At 46.9% G+C, this 21,148-nt stretch overlaps 1 protein-coding gene across 1 annotated transcript in view; it reads right to left on the bottom strand.

Moving 5' to 3' along the window:
- LOC138249294 (extracellular calcium-sensing receptor-like) overlaps window positions 1–21,148 on the bottom strand; it is a 197,546-nt gene that overhangs the window by 101,134 nt on the left and 75,264 nt on the right. The gene's annotated exons all lie outside the window — the stretch shown is intronic.

Here is a 21,148-nt window from a genome sequence, read left to right as displayed (position 1 = left end):
CGGGGACAAAATGTGCCCTCAGAGTAGTTTACCAACATTTACAAGCGTGCTTTATATAACGTGGTGTATTAGAATTGCACTAATCCGACATAATCGTAAACGTGTGCTATGATTTGCTTGTTTGAAATGTTTTAGCTTAGCATTACTTTAGCGGAGGCTTTGGCCTAGTTGCCTGGTCTCACGGTTTAGATGCTCGTATTTTTCCAATGTGCTATTAAACGTGTATTTTGCTTGAAGCTGTACTTTTCCACAGAAACCGTTCACATGCTTATCTTAAGGTTTCGTGCCAGCCTGGCATATTTTCTCTTTACTCCAAGGTCGATTTGCAGGTGCGGACAATGGAGGCTCTGAAAGTGAGCTAATTGGTAGACAATGTTGCAACTTGCCTACCCATCTCCAAGGATAATGTATGCTTAAGTAAAAGCTTGAGAACTGTCGTTTTTGATTGGACAATTTGAAGCTAACGTATGAACCCTCCAATGGAGACCCTACTGGATTCGAACTGTTGTCTATAAAACCCAGGTGCACGAGGAGAAATTACGGCCATTATTGGACATCGCCCATGCCCGCCATTTTGCAGACTTCGTAGCTATTATGGCCCATTTTGCTGCGACGCCATTTTGAGAGACTTTGATGCTTTCTCTAATCGAGAGAAAGAGACTTTAAATGATTCTGGCCCTAGAGACTTTAACTTTGATTTGATCCCTTTGCATGAAGTAGTAGTAGTTTTACCTTGCCGCCGTGAGGCAATTGCCCCGTCCACCCCTGCCCCTTAGTCCCGTCCCATGCTGATCGAAAAGGTACCCATGCTGACCGAAGAACGGTACCTGTGAGACGAAGACTTCCTTGATTGCTGATCGTAATTGGTAAATATGAAAGGAAATTGTAAAATTGCATTGTGTTTCTTTTAGGTAACCAACTGCTGATTTTGATAAGAGCCCTAGTTAGGAGTTTTCTAAATTAATGTTGCTAAATTGTTTTTGCATGAAGTCCCACATGCCGATGCTAATTTGAGGTTAGACAAGGATTCCATATGTTGCACGATGCAATTTGAGATCTTGTTATGCTGACTAAATGTATGCGATTAGTTCATTACAGATTATCGTATTAGTGATTTGCATTGCCATTATCGAATGTCTTGTGATTCAAATGCTTCATAGATTGCACCTGTTTCGCCGCTATGGACAGCTATTAATGTTCATTTATGTTTATCATTTGGTGTTGAGACACATTTACATTGTGCTAGCTTTGTTAATATAGGGAAATAAAATTTACTAACTTTGAATAAACTGGTGTGGTTATTCCTGACTGAAAGGTCAGGGTTCGCCGAAATGTATTCTGGATTAATTGTTAAGTGTTATATTGATCAGGGGATTGCCTATGTTCGTTATTGATTATTGATTTAATGAAATTGATTGATTAAGAGTACAGAGAGTTCCCACTTAGTCAAAAGATTCATCGGCCTAAAGAGCGTCCGAATACAGGTAAAATTACTAGTACGGACCGCTCTCAGTAGATGGTAGCAGAGGATGGTTCCGTCTTTTGGGACCCTGTGCTCTTAGAGTACATGGTGTTGAATTAAAGGTTACGCATTTTGAGACCCCATTTGAGAAGTTGAATTAGATTTTTCTTGGGTAAAATAGATTGACAGAATGATGATGGGCTAGGTCCACCGCGACTTTCCCGGGATCTCGGAGCTTGCGAATGGAGAGAACGGAGGTGTGGAAACAGCGTTGGCGGTACTAGTGATGGTTTGAGTGAAGTTAGGGTTTTGCGCTTGCACAGCTTATTGCCGCAGGGTGTGTGAAAAGGTTGCGAAGATTTTTCTTTTAAAGGATAGCGGAGGTGCGACTCCGAGTGTAGAAGTAGAGAAGTCGTCGAACTTCATAGGAATAGCGGAGGTGCGACTCCGAGTGTGAGAGTAGGGAAGTCGTCGAACTTCATGTGCGTGTGGCGCTTTGTGCATAAAAAGGTCCACGTGGTTGTTGTTGTTGAGACGGGCCCTGCGAGGTCAAGAGACTCCGGAGTATGTTGATCCATGTTGTGGTCTGGGCGGTTTAGTAGGTTGATCGGGCGTGGTCAACAAGTCGGTACGTGTGTTAGGGAGTGAAAGAAACTTCGACTTCGGGCTTTGACAAGATTCTAAGTGCACTAGAATAGATCATTGACAAGTTGAGAGTAGGTCTGCGGGTCAGATTTGCTTGCGAACGTGGGGACCGAGAAAGACGGAATAGCGGCCGAGGCTAGTGAAAGGTCCCTAAGGTCCTGAAGCGACTGTGTTACCCTTCCTGTAGTAAACCGACAGATCTGTTTTATTTTTTGGTAGCTCGCGATACATGCAAGAAGTTGTTACGAGAGGAGCTGAGTGAAGGAGGACTAGCCGCGAGGCTTTGTCAGCCGCAGTGTGTGTGAGCGTGACGTCACTAGGAGCCGCGCTGGGATAGGTTGGTTGGTGAGAAGGGTCGCGCACGGATTGGACGCAGTCCATGGGGCTCGATTGGAAGGGGAAAGGCAAGCGAAGAGTATTCCGGGAATTAAAGTCACCTATTGATTACAAACTTTGTGAAATAAAAGACGAGAAAATTAAATTCTTTAAAGCATTCAGGAGTGCGATGAAGGGGGAGTCTTACATTAAAGCGAGCGTAGGAGAGGAGACGCCACCCGAGGGTACACCAGCTTACATTGTAATGGAAGAGAAGGGGGTAGCTCCGTGTCTTTGGCTAAAGCAATGGCACAAACTGACAGAGAAACATGGGAGCGTAGCGTTCCCGATCCATGGGACATTCAATATAAGGATTCTAGAGAATTTGAGATTCACGATGTACGACATGAAGGTGCCTCCAAGGCCAGCACAGTTTGAGGCTCTAGCGATTTGGGAACTAATGGCCAGACAGCAACAGCAGAAGAAGTTTGAGACCAGGATGAGAAAGGTAGAAAAGACACTAGCGGATGCTAGGTGGGATAATGCACAGAAGGTGTGGAGGTCAGATGTATTGCAGGGGATAAAATTGTTTCCCGCAATTACTAAGGAAGAAGAGGAGACAGGTAAGAAAGCTACCTGTAAGACAGACAGGAAGTGTTCCAAGGATAGAGAGGATGAGGAAAAGTTGAGAAGAGAAGAGGAGTTAGAGGATGAGGAGTTAATAATGCAATTGCTGAACGACCGTCCACCGCCTTATGCAGAGAATGGACAAGGTCCAAGTACCAGTTCTGCCCCTCCGGCATCGGTACAGAACAGTGAAACCCAGAGTTCAGGAGCGTCATCGGGATCTAAGGACCCGAGTCTACTGTTCACCCCGCAGATACCGCAGGTGAGGAGAATATATCCAGATGTGCCCATGCTGAAACCAGCAGAAAATTATCAGCCGCAGATGCCAGGGTACTACAGCAGTGACAACAGTGCAGGAATGATTATAGATCCAACCGTAAGGGGAGGACAGAATGGTCACAACCCAACAATGGCACAAGCTGAATCAAATGAGTTTTTGATGCCCCAAAAGCAGATGCAGGGGGGAAACGCACATGCTCAGATGACGGGGAGTCAAATGGGCATGCCGGCAATGATGACCCATGGTGTGGGAATGAACATGCCTCAGAACATGGGAAATGGACAAAACCCAGATGCGATATCACTACCCATTACTGTAGGTCCACCGGTACCTCTGTACAGTCAGCCCACCTTAGGTATGAGCGGTCAGGGATCAATGCTGCAGAATGGGACAGACAGGAGGTGCATAGAGAATAGTCCAGGGATAACTCCGATAGCGGCTCAGCCAACTGGACCCGGATCCTTGATGGAGTTTAGTCCCATATGTGCTCAGTCAACGCTGGTGAGGTCAAGCCCCCCACTGATAATACCTCTGACATCGAATACTGAAAAGTTGCCGCAACCATCAATGGCAGTCGATGTGAATGCTACACTGATGGGGTTGAATGCGCAACAGCTGACACAGTGGTTCAACAGTTTGAATTCCACACAAAGTTCAGACAGTGGGAAAGGAGAAGATTACCTGAACAGGATGAGGCTGAACATGGAAGCACAAGAATTGGTGGAAGGGACTATGGGTGTGAATAGGTTAGAGTCCTACACGGAAGAAGAGCTGAGATACCTATGTCCAAAGATTACGAAAGAAGTGAACAAGGTACATAAAAGTTTGCAGGAAGTAGCGGACAGAAACGGGATTGACATAGGCAAGATGAAACACTTGAGCAGAAGCTATAGGTTGGATTTTGGGGCCATAGATTTTGAACACATGAGGTCAGCAGGCATGAAGGCGCACCTTAGAGAATTGCTGCAGAGTGCACAAGTGTGGAGGTGCTTAGACAAGTGGGAAAGCAGGTGGGTAAAGAGAAAGGAAAAGAGGAGGGACAGTGCTACAGAGCATAATGAGAAAAGACCACAGAGCAGTGATACAGTAACCATGTTACCAATGAGGGAGACAGCAGGGGGAAAATTAGTACATGTACCATGGCACAGAAGCGACATTCAGTCTTTTACGGATGATTTTCCCAAACTGAGAGAGAAGCCGATTGAATGGTATCAGCAGACTGATAGGTTTGTGAAGCTTGCAAAATGTCTCTGGGAAGATCTGAACACTCTCTTTGAGATTGTGGTTCCAGCAGATTTGTGAGAGGATTGCAAAAGAGCTGTAGGTTGGCCGACAAGTGAACCAGAAAGAGACAGGGAGACGGGTGCACCATCACCTATGGTGATGAGCTTGTACTATAAGGTGATTGAGCATTTGAAGACGAAGGTACCCGCGAAAAATGTGGATTGGCAGAAGATCGATCGAACTGCCCAAGAGACTAAAGAATCGATTCATATTTACTATGAGAGGTTGTTGAAGGCGTTCAAGAATTACAGTGGCACGGAAACAATAGAGGCGAAGGACATGCTTCATTTTGTGTTCAGGTTTGTGGAAGGGCTGAGACCGGAGATAAGTCAGATGATAACGTCGCATTTGATTTGTTGGCAGTCGAAACCGATTGATGAGGTGTTGAATTATGCGAAATATTGTAGCGACGAAATTGAAGTGAAGCAGAAAAGGTTGAAAGAGAAGGTGATGATGATGCAGCTTAAGGCAGCTCAGACAGGTTTGCAAGGTTTGCAAGGGATGCAAGGGTTCCAACAGCAGGTACCGCAACAGCAGCCGCAGTTGCAGGGAAACATGGCGTTTCAGCCACAGGCAGAGGAGGTTTTGTGAATAATGGTCCGGATTTGAACACTGTTGTGACGGGTGTGCAGGCAATGAAGAAGGTGATGCTGTGTCACGTGTGCGGAATTGTCGGTCATTGGAAACGCGAGTGTCCGATGGTGGTGCAGGAAGGTGCAGGTGCAGGTGCAGGTGTTGGTCAGCAAAACAATGATGTCAATGCATTTCAGACAATGAGGGGACCGAAAATGAGAGGTCCAAACCCAAATTTTCAGACAGTAAATCAGTTGCAGGGATTGCAACCTATGCAGCCGCAGCAGATGCAGATGCCCCGTATGCAGATGACGCAAATGCAGCCAATGCAACAGCAGTTACCCATGGTACCTAATCAGCAAATGCAAATACCCTTGGCACCAATGAGTCAGCAGCAAGTGATGGTTCCTCCACAGGTCTCGGGTCAGGTAATGAGTACAAATGGCACCTTACAACAGTTCCCATTACACAGTGAGAGTGGAATAAACAATGTATGGGAGAGTGAAAGTTCAGAAGAAGAAGGAGATTGTGTGCTTGCAGCATCCTTGGAAGTTGATCAAAGGGGTCCGTACGTAGAGGGAAGAGTAATGGGTCATCGTGTCTCATTCTTGGTTGACACGGGAGCCACACGTTCAACTGTTAAGAGTAGTGAAGTACCTAATTTGCCACTCTCAGGGAGGACAGTTCAAGTGGTGGGAGTAGCAAACAGGCACCTGACGAACCCAATTACAGATCCGGTACCAGTCAGCATCGGTAACTATCAAGGGGTGCATCAGTTTGTAGTATGTGACTCAAGCCCAATAGCACTGTTAGGGAGAGACCTATTGTGCAAATTGGGTTGTTCGATCATGTGTTCGAACGAGGGAATAACAATCCAGACGAGCAGTGATGGGGAAGAAGAGGACAGTGTAGAGGGAGATGAGATGGAAACGGTAGATGAAGAATATCCTCTGATTTGTCTTTTCCCGATGATAACTGAAGAAGATATTCCAGCCGAATTACGGGAGACAGTCGGAAAGGAAGTGTGGGACATGACAGGGAAAGAGGTGGGATTGATGGAAGGAGTGGAACCAGTGAAAGTGACTGTAAAGCCCAATGCAATATTTCCCCAGACCCCACAGTACCACATGCCACAAGATACCCTCATGAAAGTTGCCCAACTCATTGACGAATTTGTAAAGCAGGGAGTACTGAAAGAAGTGTTAAGCAGTCCATGTAATTCACCAATAATGGGACTAATAAAGCCAAGTGGAAAAGTCCGACTTGTGCAGGACTTGAGGAAAATAAATGACATCATAGTCAAGTGCTGCCCTGTCGTGCCGAATCCAGCTGTGATAATGTTTCAGGTTCCTTGCGATGCCGAGTGGTTCTCAGTCATCGATTTGTCACAAGCGTTCTTTTCTGTGCCTCTTCATGAGGACAGCCAATTCCTCTTTTGTTTCAAATTCCTAGACAGAGTATACAGTTGGTGTCGAATTCCTCAAGGGTTTTCTGAGTCACCGTCAATCTTCAATCAGATTCTAAAGAAAGATTTGGAAGCATTAGAATTGCCATTTGAGTCAACCCTAGTACAGTACATTGATGACTTACTGGTTGCGTCAAAGACAGAAAGTGGCTGCACAGCCGATACCATTGCTCTGTTGAATCATTTGGGAAGGAATGGACACAAGGTGTCTCCTTCCAAATTACAGTTCTGTCAGAAGAAAGTGAAATACTTGGGTCACCAAATAGAGAAAGGGTCACGGAGAATAATGAAGGAAAGAATTACAAGCGTACTTCAAATGAGTCCACCAAAGACAAGGAGGGAGGTGAGGAAGTTTTTGGGAATGGTGGGTTACTGTCGCCAGTGGATTCCCAACTTCTCAACTCTAGCAAAGCCTTTACTGAAACTGACCCAGAAGGATGCCTTGGATCAAATTGAGCTGAAAAGAGATGAGATGGATGCTTTTGTTGAATTGAAAGAATGCATGTGTAGGGCTCCAGCTTTAGGTATGCCTGATTACACAAAGCCTTTCACATTGTTTTGTCATGAACGTGATGCATGTTCTTTGTCTGTCTTGACTCAAGCCCATGGTGGCGTAAACAGACCAGTAGCGTATTTTTCAGCTACTTTGGATCCGGTCGCAGCAGCACTCCCAGGGTGTTTGCGCGCCGTAGCAGCAGTTGGTATCAGCCTCACTCAGAGTGAAGGAATAGTGATGGGACACCCAGTAACAGTCATGGTCCCTCACTCAGTTGAGATACTTTTGACCCGCTCCCGAACGCAGCACATGACTGGAGCAAGACTCACAAGGTATGAAACGATAATTCTGGGCTCACCGAATGTGCAGCTGAAAAGGTGCACTACGTTGAATCCAGCAACCTTGCTTCCTGGAGAAAATGCTGAAATTGAGAACGCTGAAGACGTCGAGCATGACTGCCTTCAGGTGACTGAATTTTGCACAAAACCTCGACCGGACATTAAGGATACTAAGCTTGATGAAAATGATCAAATTCTTTTTGTTGATGGTTCATGTCTAAGAGACGGGATGGGGATTTTGAAAGCAGGATATGCTGTATGTACTGTAACAGGGGTCTTGGAAGCGGGATGGCTTCAAGGAGTCTATTCTGCACAAGTAGCAGAACTTGTAGCCCTTACCAGAGCATGTCAACTGTCTGCATTGATGAAAGTCACCATTTACACTGATAGTCAGTACGGGTTTGGGATTGTGCATGACTTTGGACAACTATGGTCACAGAGAGGTTTCCTGACTTCTTCAGGATCCCCAGTGAAGAACGGGGAAAGGATAAGGGAATTGTTACACGCCATTCAAGTGCCAGCTGAAGTTGCAGTGGTAAAGTGCAGTGCTCATACGAAAGGACAGGACTATGTTTCTCTGGGAAATGCATATGCGGATCAAGTCGCAAGATTTTGTGCCTTGAACTGTATATTACTCAGGGATGAATGGAATTCAATAAGTGAACCAGAACTTGAACCAGCTGAAGCATTTGCCTTAAAGGTCGTAGATACAATAGATGAACTAAAAGCATTACAAAATAATGTCAGGGAGGATGAAAGAGATTCCTGGATTAAATCACAATGTATAAAGAGACAAGACGAGTTATGGGTTTCACATGAGGGAAAATTTGTTTTGCCAAATAGTCTCTTATCACAGCTTGCGCGGTTCTATCATGGGCAAGCTCACCTAGGGAGAGATGCCATGATAAGATTGTTCAAAACTGATTGGTTTAACCCCAGATTTCGTCAAGCTGCAGAAGCAGTTTGCCATCGATGTGTCACTTGCCAGCAGATGAACCCAGGAAAGGGAACAGTTGTGAACGCGAGCCACATTGGTAGGGCAAGCGGGCCTTTTAGTCGAATGCAGATGGACTTCATCGAGATGCCTGTGCATGGAGGTCTGAAGTATGTGTTGGTGATTGTGTGCATTTTTAGTCACTGGATTGAGGCATACCCCACACGTAGAAATGACAGCCTTACAGTTGCCAAGCTATTGTTGAGGGAGTTGATACCACGTTTCGGATTCCCGATCTCTTTAGAATCAGATAGGGGAAGTCACTTCAATAACGAGGTGATAAAGTTACTCTGCGAAGCGCTGAACATTGAGCAAAAGCTGCACTGTAGCTATCGCCCTGAAGCATCAGGACTGGTGGAGCAGATGAATGGTACACTGAAATCGAGAATGGCGAAAATATGTGCATCGACAAATTTGAAATGGCCTGACGCATTGCCCTTGGTGCTAATGTCAATGAGAAACACCCCTGATAGAAAGACTGGATTGTCTCCGCACAAAATTCTCATGGGCAGGGCTATGAGACTTCCTGCAGTTCCCGCAAACGCGCTTTTGAATATTACAGATGATATGGTGTTAGACTACTGCAAGGGTCTGGCTGACGTGGTTCGCTCTTTCTCTCACCAGGTGGAAGCGACCACCTTGCCACCGATCCAAGGTCCAGGACACGCACTGAAAGCAGGTGACTGGGTCGTGGTAAAGAAGCACGTGAGGAAGTCGTGTCTGGAACCCCGTTGGAAAGGCCCTTTCCAAGTGATCCTGACGACAACTACCGCTGTGAAGTGTGCGGGGGTTCCCAACTGGATCCACGCCAGTCACACAAAGAAGGTGTTGTGTCCCACAGATGAGGAAGTTGAAGCGCTGAAATTACCAGTGCCTGATAAAACAGTGCTGAGTGCTGAGACAGAACAAAACCGAACTGAAAGCGAACAGGCAGAAGCAGGAGAGAGAGAGATATTATTGGAGGGCGAAGGGTCCGACTCACTTGGGGAAGACCAAGGAGAAAGTTCAGACAGCGACGAAGAAGCTCAAGGTGACAAAGAACCTGAAGCAGCTGAGGGTAGCAAAAAGCCTGAAGCAGCTGAAGGTGACAAGGAACCTGAAGCAGCTGAAAGTGATAAAGAGCCTGACGAAAGTAACGGTGACGAAGGGCTCGAGAAAGGTGAAAAAGCAGGAGAGCCTGATCAGAGGAGGGCTTTCCCAGAAGCAGACGATACAGAAAAAGAAAAAGAGAACGTGATTGATTCCCCAGAAGGAGGGGACAAGGCAGAACAGAACGAAAAAGTTCAAGCCTCCACAGAAAAGATCGCAGGTCCATCAAATGGACACGGTGCAAAGAGGAGACTAAGTATATCACCAGTAAAACAAAGGACTGGAGAAGGTTTGAACGACGGAGAAAGGCCAAAAGTGAAAGAGAAAAGAAAAGAAGTGTCTGTCGTGGTACCAACCTCGAGTGAAGAAAAAGACTTGACAAAAGAGGAAAGTACCAGTGAGGCAGAATCGAAAAGAGAAGCAAAATTGAAAAGGAAAAGGATACCAAACAGAAGATATTCCGGTCCTGAATGGGCATATGCAGTTAATGATGATTGGACTGACGAGTTTGTATCTCTAAGCATCGAGAACGAAGAAGAGGAAGAGATACCAATAGAAAAGAAAAGTTTTATGGACTCTGTCGATTGAAAGAGTAATAAATGATATTGCTTGCTACAATCTAACGTGAAACAAACAACCAGCTGAGACATTGTTAAACCGGATGAGACATTTGCTGAACTGATAAAGACTGAGTTATTGCCGAATTGAGACAAATGCTGCTAACCGATAAGTGACTGGCCTTTTGAAGAAGACGGTGTGAACATTGTGCTCGTTCAGCTTTGTAACTGAATTGCTAAATAGTTTCTTTTACAGGTGCTTCTAGCTCTCTGATTCTATACAGATCATGACGCAAAACAATAGAAAGAAATATTGTAAATATGTGTGTGTAGGTTTGATAATTGCATGTGTACTAATAATAATGGCAATTGTGCTTGGAATGCATGGAAAGGGTGAGAATGAGAAAATTGAGGCTTCTACTTTTGCTCCTGTTACTGTCACCGAACTAACCGCATTGAAAAGACTAGCATTGGATGAGAGACTCTTGCACGATAAGAAAGAGCTTTCGTATAACGTTTTCTATCGCTTGCTAACAGAATATGTTGAGACTATGGATGCGAAAGATTGTTATGTGTGTACACAGATACCGACATCAGTAAAGGAAGGGGTGGCATATCACCACATGCCTCTTACATACGGGATTACATGTAGTATAGTAATGTCTAGATTTTATGGTCAAACTAACATACAGTATTTTTACTCAAATTATGATGTTACTTTTGCATATGTTCCTATAATAGCGCAGCTAAGCCAGATTGCTAAAGACTGGGATGCTAAAATAATGAGAGAATTTTTCGAGCCAATGCAACCTTTTGAAACGGCTCACGCTCATAGGGAAAATCTTACCTGCTCGCTCTCTGCAGTAGAGATAAGCTTTTTAGATCACACAGATGATAGAAGAGCACAAATGAAGGCGAAATTAGAAAAAGAGCTACATAAGAGGACTTCAGTAGATAATTATGATTTTGCTGCAATAAAGACGCAAGGGAAAATAGCTTTAGATGCTTGGCATGTAGGGAAATTTTGTATATATCGAGGTGAATCTTATTATGATAACATTTTTGTAGGAGCGAGTGAATGCAAACATACGTTTATTTTTAAGGCCAAATGGACATTCATGATGAACGGACTTGACCCTGTCATTCCAGGTGTATATTACATTTGTGGATATAATGCCTATTATCGTCTTCCAAAGGGATGGTGGGGGAGATGTTATTTGGGTATAGTGTTCCCAAAGGTTTATCAACTGGATGACCTATCGATGATTCAAAAGACCTCTGGATCTAATCTAACAAAAGAAAGTGCAGATTTGAAGGAATTGAAAGAACCAGGAGTGTGGGAGAAGGTTGGAAAAGGACTTGCTTCAGTGGGACATTGGATTGGGGGAATTTGGAATGGAATATTGCTAAAAATAATAGAGGGGATATTAATAGTAATAATTTGCATATTTGGGATTTGGGGAATAAAAAGGGGAATAATAATGATTATGGAAAGAATTAAAAGAAGAAAAGAAGAGAAAATTATGAAAAGAATGGCAGAAGAATACAAAGCGCAAACTAGGGGAACTAAAAGGAAAAGGGAACTGACAGAATTTTAATGGAATAAAATTTGTGGGCATGATTTGGTGTGATGACTAGTAGTCATCAGAGGAGGGATTGATGAAGCAGAAAATGAAGGTTTTGATTTATTAACACGTAAACGTAGTGTGAAATAATCATGTGTGACTAATAAAGATTGTACGGGGACAAAATGTGCCCTCAGAGTAGTTTGCCAACATTTACAAGCGTGCTTTATATAACGTGGTGTATTAGAATTGCACTAATCCGACATAATCGTAAACGTGTGCTATGATTTGCTTGTTTGAAATGTTTTAGCTTAGCATTACTTTAGCGGAGGCTTTGGCCTAGTTGCCTGGTCTCACGGTTTAGATGCTCGTATTTTTCCAATGTGCTATTAAACGTGTATTTTGCTTGAAGCTGTACTTTTCCCCAGAAACCGTTCACATGCTTATCTTAAGGTTTCGTGCCAGCCTGGCATATTTTCTCTTTACTCCAAGGTCGATTTGCAGGTGCGGACAATGGAGGCTCTGAAAGTGAGCTAATTGGTAGACAATGTTGCAACTTGCGTACCCATCTCCAAGGATAATGTATGCTTAAGTAAAAGCTTGAGAACTGTCGTTTTTGATTGGACAATTTGAAGCTAACCTATGAACCCTCCAATGGAGACCCTACTGGATTCGAACTGTTGTCTATAAAACCCAGGTGCACGAGGAGAAATTACGGCCATTATTGGACATCGCCCATGCCCGCCATTTTGCAGACTTCGTAGCTATTATGGCCCATTTTGCTGCGACGCCATTTTGAGAGACTTTGATGCTTTCTCTAATCGAGAGAAAGAGACTTTAAATGATTCTGACCCTAGAGACTTTAACTTTGATTTGATCCCTTTGCATGAAGTAGTAGTAGTTTTACCTTGCCGCCGTGAGGCAATTGCCCCGTCCACCCTTGCCCCTTAGTCCCGTCCCATGCTGATCGAAAAGGTACCCATGCTGACCGAAGAACGATACCTGTGAGACGAAGACTTCCTTGATTGCTGATCGTAATTGGTAAATATGAAAGGAAATTGTAAAATTGCATTGTGTTTCTTTTAGGTAACCAACTGCTGATTTTGATAAGAGCCCTAGTTAGGAGTTTTCTAAATTAATGTTGCTAAATTGTTTTTGCATGAAGTCCCACATGCCAATGCTAATTTGAGGTTAGACGAGGATTCCATATGTTGCACGATGCAATTTGAGATCTTGTTATGCTGACTAAATGTATGCGATTAGTTCATTACAGATTATCGTATTAGTGATTTGCATTGCCATTATCGAATGTCTTGTGATTCAAATGCTTCATAGATTGCACCTGTTTCGCCGCTATGGACAGCTATTAATGTTCATTTATGTTTATCATTTGGTGTTGAGACACATTTACATTGTGCTAGCTTTGTTAATATAGGGAAATAAAATTTACTAACTTTGAATAAACTGGTGTGGTTATTCCTGACTGAAAGGTCAGGGTTCGCCGAAATGTATTCTGGATTAATTGTTAAGTGTTATGTTGATCAGGGGATTGCTTATGTTCGTTATTGATTATTGATTTAATGAAATTGATTGATTAAGAGTACAGAGAGTTCCCACTTAGTCAAAAGATTCATCGGCCTAAAGAGCGTCCGAATACAGGTAAAATTACTAGTACGGACCGCTCTATCAAGTGTGTAGTCCTTCCTCCTAGACACAGATAGTACGGTGTCCTGTGCTGCTAGTGGAATGGCTCGGCCATATTGTGATGCATGCACTCCTCCTTCTCCGTCGCCAGAGAAGCATGGGAGGTCAAGTTCCTCCTCCCAGCACACATGGCAGTCAGGCTGCACACGATTTATTTTACAAAAATAAAATGCATTTACATTTTAACATTTATGTAGCTTACTAACTTTTTTTTTCAATTTAATTTCCATTGGAATAACATTGGTATAAATTGAAAGTAAGTCTTTTTTGCTACCATTTTCTTACGTTGCTGTTTTTGAATCGGCTTCTTCAGGGGGTGGAGTGGTGGAAAGCGGCTGGCGCCGCTGGAGCACACATAGAAGAAACGTGACCTTTTAAAGCCCTTACTTAAAATAGGGGCACATATTGTAGGAAAAAGGTTATCGGATTTAGTATGGGGGATTATTTTGTAATTTGTTATGCCAATTGGATTCCAGAGTTGTGTTTTTCCAATATGTTTTGGAAGAGGATATTGGGGGGTCTCCCATAAAAAACATACCTTCATCCTTGATATTTAATTTCCTGAAGCTTTTTAAATTATTTTTTTAACGTTTGGGGGGTTTGCTTACTGGTGTCGATAAGAATGTAATATGCAAATGCAATCTCTGCACTTCTGTTTTTAAAGGAAGGAGGGTGCTGGGGTCTCCACCATTGGAAGCCCTTAGGCCCAGATTCAAGAAAGGTGCTGTTTCATTACATGAACCGCCACTTTGTTTGCGCCCCAGTGCGCCACCCGAATGCCACCATGTGTGCGCCGTATCAATGATACAGGGCACAATGGCGCACGTTGCGATCAATAGTGCCATCATTTCTGACGCTAATGTGGTACTTTGCAGGATTTGGCGCTAATCCTGCAAAGTACATAGAGGCCCATTTTAAACAACTGTGTGTTTCTATTTATCTCCTGCGCTGAGCAGGCGTTAAAAATGATGAGAAAAAAATCTATGAGATTCCACTGCGCCATTTTTCTGGGCCGCCCACCGGAGGAACGCCCCTCTGGCATACATTATGCCTGGTGAAGGCCTAATGTGGCGCAAGGGTTTACAAAGTGGCACAAAAAACATCTCTCTGACACTATATTTCCATTTTTCCTTCAACAAAGGGGTCCACATTGGATACTGAAGGGAAAAGAAGGAATGGGGAAACTAGCACCCCGTTTCCTTTTATTCCACCATCTAGTAGCTGGTGGTCACTTCTGCCTTGGTCAGATTGGTGGAATAGCACATCGTGATGTGCACTGCGGTCCCCTTGCCTATACTGCCTTGTGACGGTTGCTTTTTCCCAGCCGCCATCATGGTGGTTGGCGGATGGCTGACAGTGTCTGCGAGACTTCGGCTGTCCCTAGTTCAGGGCACCCCTAATATCGTTATATGGCGGATGGACCACCAACACAACAGTGATCAGACTGCCCCTGCCGCCATGGTGGTCCCCAGACTGCCAAACTTGTAATCAGGCCCTTAGTTATGGTGACAAATATTTTTTGCGTGTGCTGAAAAGCGTTTGTTTACCAATTCTGGAGGGCAAAGGCTTTTCTGAACTTTGTGTCAAGCTGCCTGAATGAAATTGTACTGTGTACTGTATTTGGTTCAGCTGAACAGGACAAGTCTTGTAAGTGCAGTCCATCCTCCAAATATTGCTGCTTCATTCAAGGTGTACCAGATTAAATGCAATTGAAAAAATATATATTTTGCATTTTTAACTGTTTTTGTAATTGTATAGTCCAAAGGTTATTTGGAGATCAATAGTTGCAGTTCTGGTAGATTCTTCTCAGAAACAACTTGGATTTGGATCCCATTGAGCTTTTCCGGTACATGTGTGTGTGATGTTTCTTTGTGGAATGGACGTGAAGGTTCACTTAAAGTACCTATTGTGTTTTTATACCTTCAGCTATTTTTCTGGCATCTAGGTCCACTGCAGAAACAAAATGGCAGTGCTCTGGGGCCTCTTCCACTAAGTCACCCACACTGCCTACGTGTCAGCCGGAGAAATTATTTGACCCATGTCTAGTGAGGCCTGTATTTAGTGTTCCTTTCTCTGTAATACACATAGGGGGTGATTCTGACCTCGGCGGTAAAAGGCACTTACTGCCGGTCAGAAGACCCCCATAACACCGCCGCGGTCGCGGTAAACCCCCACGGTCATTCTGACCCGCAACAGGCAAACCGCCAAAAACCCGACATCCACAGAAGTCCGCCACACCAACGGCCAGCGAAAAACTGGCGATGACCAAACCTCCACCGTCACGCCAACAGAAATACGCCCATGCCATTCTGACCCACGAATCCACGCGGCGGTCATTCAACTGCGGTATTTCATTGGTGGTACACACCGCAGCGGTCAAAATACACACCCAGCTCCAAAACACAGCCACATTGGACAATTTGAAATACACACACCTGATACACATACAAACAACACTCCCACACACCCAATTAACTATAAAACACACACCCACATCACCCACAAACCCCTACAACCACAAATCATAGACGAAGGACAGATAGAGACAGCACAGAATAGAGAACACCATCACACAGAGGCACACTACACCATCATCTACACAACATCCACGCACAAAACACCACACACCACCACACTCATCACACTCATCACCGCAAACACCACCCCACACCTCATCCACACCACCCCATGGCACCCCAAAGACACCCCAGGTTTTCAGACGCTGAACTCAGGGTCATGATGGAGGAAATAGTTCGGGTAGAGCCCCAGCTCTTCGGGACACAGGTGCAGCACACCACCATTGCCAGGAAGATGGAGCTATGGCAAAGAATAGTGGACAAGGTCAACGCTGTGGGACAGCATCCACGAAATCGGGACGAGATCAGGAAGCGGTGGAACGACCTACGGGGGAAGGTGCGTTCCATGGTATCCAGACACAACATCGCAGTGCAGAAGACTGGCGGTGGACCCCCACCTCAACCCCCAGAATTTACAACATGGGAGGAACAGGTCTTGGCGATCCTGCATCCTGAGGGCCTCGCAGGAGTAGGCGGAGGAATGGACTCTGGTAAGTATAATCTCAACTACTTCATCCCCCCCACCCACCAGCATTCCAACTCATACCCCCACCCCACCCCCACCCCCATCACACATCCTCCTTGCTAATGTCTCACCAGCATAACCCACCCATCCCAACACCAAGCCGTGCATGCCACCACAAACCATGGACACCCATCACCTAAGCATGCCCACTGCACATACCCATCCCCCCCACAAACCACCGTCACAACTGCCCCCACAAGGGAATGCCAGCACTGGGGTACACAGGCACCCGCCCATTGCACGCTATGGCACACACAGAAGCAATAACCATACTCTTATACCCCTGCAGGACCCGAACGCCACGACACCGCCCAGGAGGGTCCAGAAATGTCCATTCCACCCCCAGAAGAGGCCCCCAGTGATGACAGCAGCTCTGTCTCCCTGGACCCAGATGACCAGCCCGGCCCATCGGGGACCTCGGGACAGTCGGTTCCCCTCAGACAGCCACAGGCCAAAGCAGACCTACCCCCCTCTGGTAACACCAGCACAGCACCCACCCAGCGGGCCCATGCCTCTATCTCCAGGACACGTTAATCAGCGGTGTGTCCACCACTACAGGGCACCCAGGTTAACCCACCACCCCAACAACAACAGGGACCTGGGGCAGTGGTAGTGGGCACACGGTCCAGGGGACAGAGTCCCAGGGAAACAGGGGAACTGGGAGGGCTGCTGTGCGACAGGGGGGGGGACAGGCCCAGGGAACCCACTCTCCACGAGGCCCTCTCCTCCATCATGGGAGCATACCACCACTCCCAGGAGACGATGGTGACTGTCCTGGCCAGGTTCCAGGAGATCCAGGTACTGCAGGAGGAACAGTTCATGGGGTTCAGGGAAGAACTCAGAAACATTAATTCCGCAATGGGCACCATTGTTGTGGCTCTCAACCAGATTGTCACCACATTGCGGGACCATGTGGCACCACAAAGGGCCCCTGTCACTAGCATGGACCAAGAACCGGCTACCACCTCCGCCGGCGCAGTGGACAGGAGGCCCCGACACAAGAACAACAGGCCACCCGAACCCCACCCCCTGCAGAAGGAGAACCACCCCGCAAGCGGGGCATGAGATCTAGGAAGAAGACAAAGTAGGATGCCAAGACCCCCGCCAGGAAAGGATACCCCCTGATGTCATCCCACTGTCCCACATTGTCACCCTGTCCAACCTTAAACTGCCCCTGCTCCACCTTCCACAGGCATATGGACAATGCACCTGTGAGACTGAAAATCTGGACTCTGCCATGGACATTCCTCCACCATCACCGATTTTCAACCATTTCCCAAAATTGAGCACTTTAATAAACACACTTATTGCACAAAAATAATCTGGAGTCTGCCTGTATTTTTGTAACAAATGTATTAGACATAACCGTGCCAAAATGTCCAGTTACATTGTGATGACAACATACCACTGTCACACAGCTGTAGTCCATTGGGAAACAAAGCAGAGGTCACACAGTGGGGCCCACATCTCTGAAATTGGAAGGGAAAGTCACAACTCAGTTAACTTACACTGGGGGGAAACTCAGACAGTAGAGAGGCAGGAGACTGTAAGTAAATGTAAAATGCCGGGGTTGATTCTTACCTGTGTGTCATTGAAAATACTGCTGTATTACTGTGTTCCTGTTGTCTGTGTCGTCCTCTTCGTCTTCCTCCTCTTCACTCTCCGCAGGCTCCACAGCTGCCACAACACCACCATCTGGACCATCCTCCTGCAGGAAAGGCACCTGGCGTCGCAAAGCCAAGTTGTGAAGCATACAGCAGGCCACAATGATATGACACACCTTCTTTGGTGAGTACATTAGGGATCCACCTGTCATATGCAGGCACCTAAACCTGGCCTTCAGGAGGCCGAAGGTCTGCTCGATCACCCTCCTAGTACGTCCATGGGCCTCATTGTACCGTTCCTCTGCCCTTGTCCTGGGATTCCTCACTGGGGTCAGTAGCCACAACAGGTTGGGGTAACCAGAGTCACCAATTAGCCACACATGGTGTCTCTGAAGTTGTTCCATCACATAAGGGATGCTGCTATTTCACATGATGTACGCATCATGCACTGACCCAGGGAACTTGGCATTTACATGGGAGATGTACTGGTCAGCCAAAGAGACCACCTGGACATTCATGGAATGATAACTTTTTCTGTTCCTGTACACCTGTTCACTCCTGCTGGGGGGGACCAAAGCCACATGTGTCCCATCAATGGCACCAATGATGTTGGGAATATGTCCAAGGGCATAGAAATCACCCTTCACTGTAGCCAAATCCACCACCTCAGGGAAAACGATGTAGCTCCGCATGTATTTCATCAGGGCAGACAACACTCTGGACAACACCTTTGAAAACATAGGCTGAGACATCCCTGATGAAATGGCCACTGTTGATTGAAATGACCCACTTGCCAAAAAATGGAGTACTGACATAACCTGCACTAGAGGGGGATCCCTGTGGGTTGGCTAATGGGTGACATCAGGTCTGGCTCCAGCTGGGCACACAGTTCCTGTATAGTGGCTCGGTCAAGCCTGTATGTCAGTATGACATGTCTTTCTTCCATTGTCGACAGGTCCACCAGCGGTCTGTACACGGGAACATTCCTCCATCTCCTCGCAAGTCCCAGCGGACGGTGCCTAGGAAGGACAACAGCGAGCACAGAGTCAATCAACCCACAGGTACGTTCCCACAGCTTGCACAGTACACGATTCTCAATGCATTGAATGGCTTGTATGAGTGTCGATGCAAGGCCTAGGTATGTGTGACGCAGTAGAAATTAAGCCATGTGGGCCCTTGAAATGGCGGCTGCCTGACCTGTGAAGTGCGACAATGGGATGTGAGGTAAATGCGCTGGCATGGCACACCATGGCGGTAGGCGGTCGAAGACCGCGGCGCAAAGCCGCATTGGTTAACATTGAACCCTATGGGTTTCAGGAGCCAATGACGAAGTGCGCCGGCGGTCGCGGTAAGCACCGCCGCAGGCGTGACCGCCATTTTCTATCTGCTTAATCACTCGATACCTGATCATCCACAGGAGAGGACCTATACTGCAAGTGCTGCTGTGACCTCGGTCTGGAAGAGACAATGGCTGCTGCGGCTGGGGAAAGGGCCCCTGCCTTCACTTCTGAAGAATTGGAGAAACTCGTGGATGGGGTCCTCCCCCAGTATGCGCCAACAGATAAGTCCACTGGGAGCATGCTTTGTGGGCAATGCCTGTGTTGAGTGTGGTGAATGAAAGATGGTGGGGAGGGGAGCGATTGAGGCATGCATCAAACGACAGATGAGAGCATGTGCCACATGGCAAGGGTAGGGATGGGGGGCCACTCACATCGAGCATGCAGAAAATGATGATATTTTATTTTCTTCCCCTGTACATGGCACATAGGTCAGCGCCCATCAGAAAATCGTCATTTGGCGTGCCATCGCCAAGGACGTCCGGACCCTGGGGGTCCACAACAGACGGGGCACCCACTGCCGCAAGAGGTGGGAGGACATCTGCCGCGGGAGCAGGAAGACCGCGGAGGCTCTGCTGGGGATGGCCTCCCAACGTAGGAAGGGTGGCACTCGTCAATTGACCCCCCTGATGTCCCGGATCCTGGCGGTGGCCTACCCCGATTTGGATGGGCACGTGAGGACATCACAGCAGACACAAGGGGGTGAGTACAAGCACATTCTGGTGATTTTGAGGACATTGGAGGTGTCTGGGTGGGGGAGGAGGGCTGTGGGTATCCCTAGGCCAGGGCGATTTCCGTAGGCTAGGCCCCTCTGTTAGGCATGGCCCTGTGCCCCGCCCCCCACCTATGTAGGTTGCCTAATACAGCTAATCAAGGCCCTGTGTCACCTATGTGTGGATTTGTCGTCCATAGGCTTGTAGGCCATGTCCTACGGATTGAGTAGTGTACCCCAAGTGCGCAGCGTAGTGCAGGGGGCTTCTGTGTCTGTCCTCTCCGCCAACTGTGTCGCCATTGCATGCACTCAACATGTCTTTATTTCTCCCCCCCCCCTTTTTTGGTGGTCTTCCTTTTCATGTGTGCATTAGCATCATCAGGCGCAGGAGAAGTGGCATCGGAGCACGAGGGAGCTGCATTTCACATGGCCATGGAGGGCCATGCAACCGACTCGGAGTTCACCAGTGAGACGGAGGGCGAGGGGAGCTCCACAGCGGGGACACGTGGTGACACCAGCGACACAGACACGTCCTCGGAAGGGAGCTCCCTTGTGGTGGCGGCAACATCCGTGCCCACCTCAACAACAGGTATAGCCACCACCCAGCGCAACAGCTCTGCCCTCCCAGCAGCCCCTCAGCGTTCGCCCCGTGCCCGCTCACCCAGGAAGGTGGGCATCTCCTTCGCCCCAGGCACCTCAGGCCCTGCCCCAGTTACCCCTGCTGCCCTCAGTGAGGAGGTCATTGACCTCCTCAGGACGCTCATTGTTGGGCAGTCAACCCTTTTGAATGCTGTCCAGGGTGTAGAAAGGGAGGTGCACCGGAGTAATGCATACCTGGAGGGCATTTATTCGGGTCAGGCTGCCCATCAGCGATCGTTCAACGCTCTGGCCTCAGCACTGACGGCAGCCATTGTCCCTGTCTCCTGCCTCCCTCCTCCAACTTCCTCAACCCAGTCCCACTCCCCTGTACCTCTGCCTATCCCAGACACACCTACAGAC

Source organism: Pleurodeles waltl, chromosome 8, assembly GCF_031143425.1.
Source record: "Pleurodeles waltl isolate 20211129_DDA chromosome 8, aPleWal1.hap1.20221129, whole genome shotgun sequence".
In the NCBI taxonomy this organism is placed as follows: domain Eukaryota; kingdom Metazoa; phylum Chordata; class Amphibia; order Caudata; family Salamandridae; genus Pleurodeles; species Pleurodeles waltl.
Note: the sequence above shows the minus strand (reverse complement) of the source record. Positions and strands in the feature narration are given on the sequence as shown.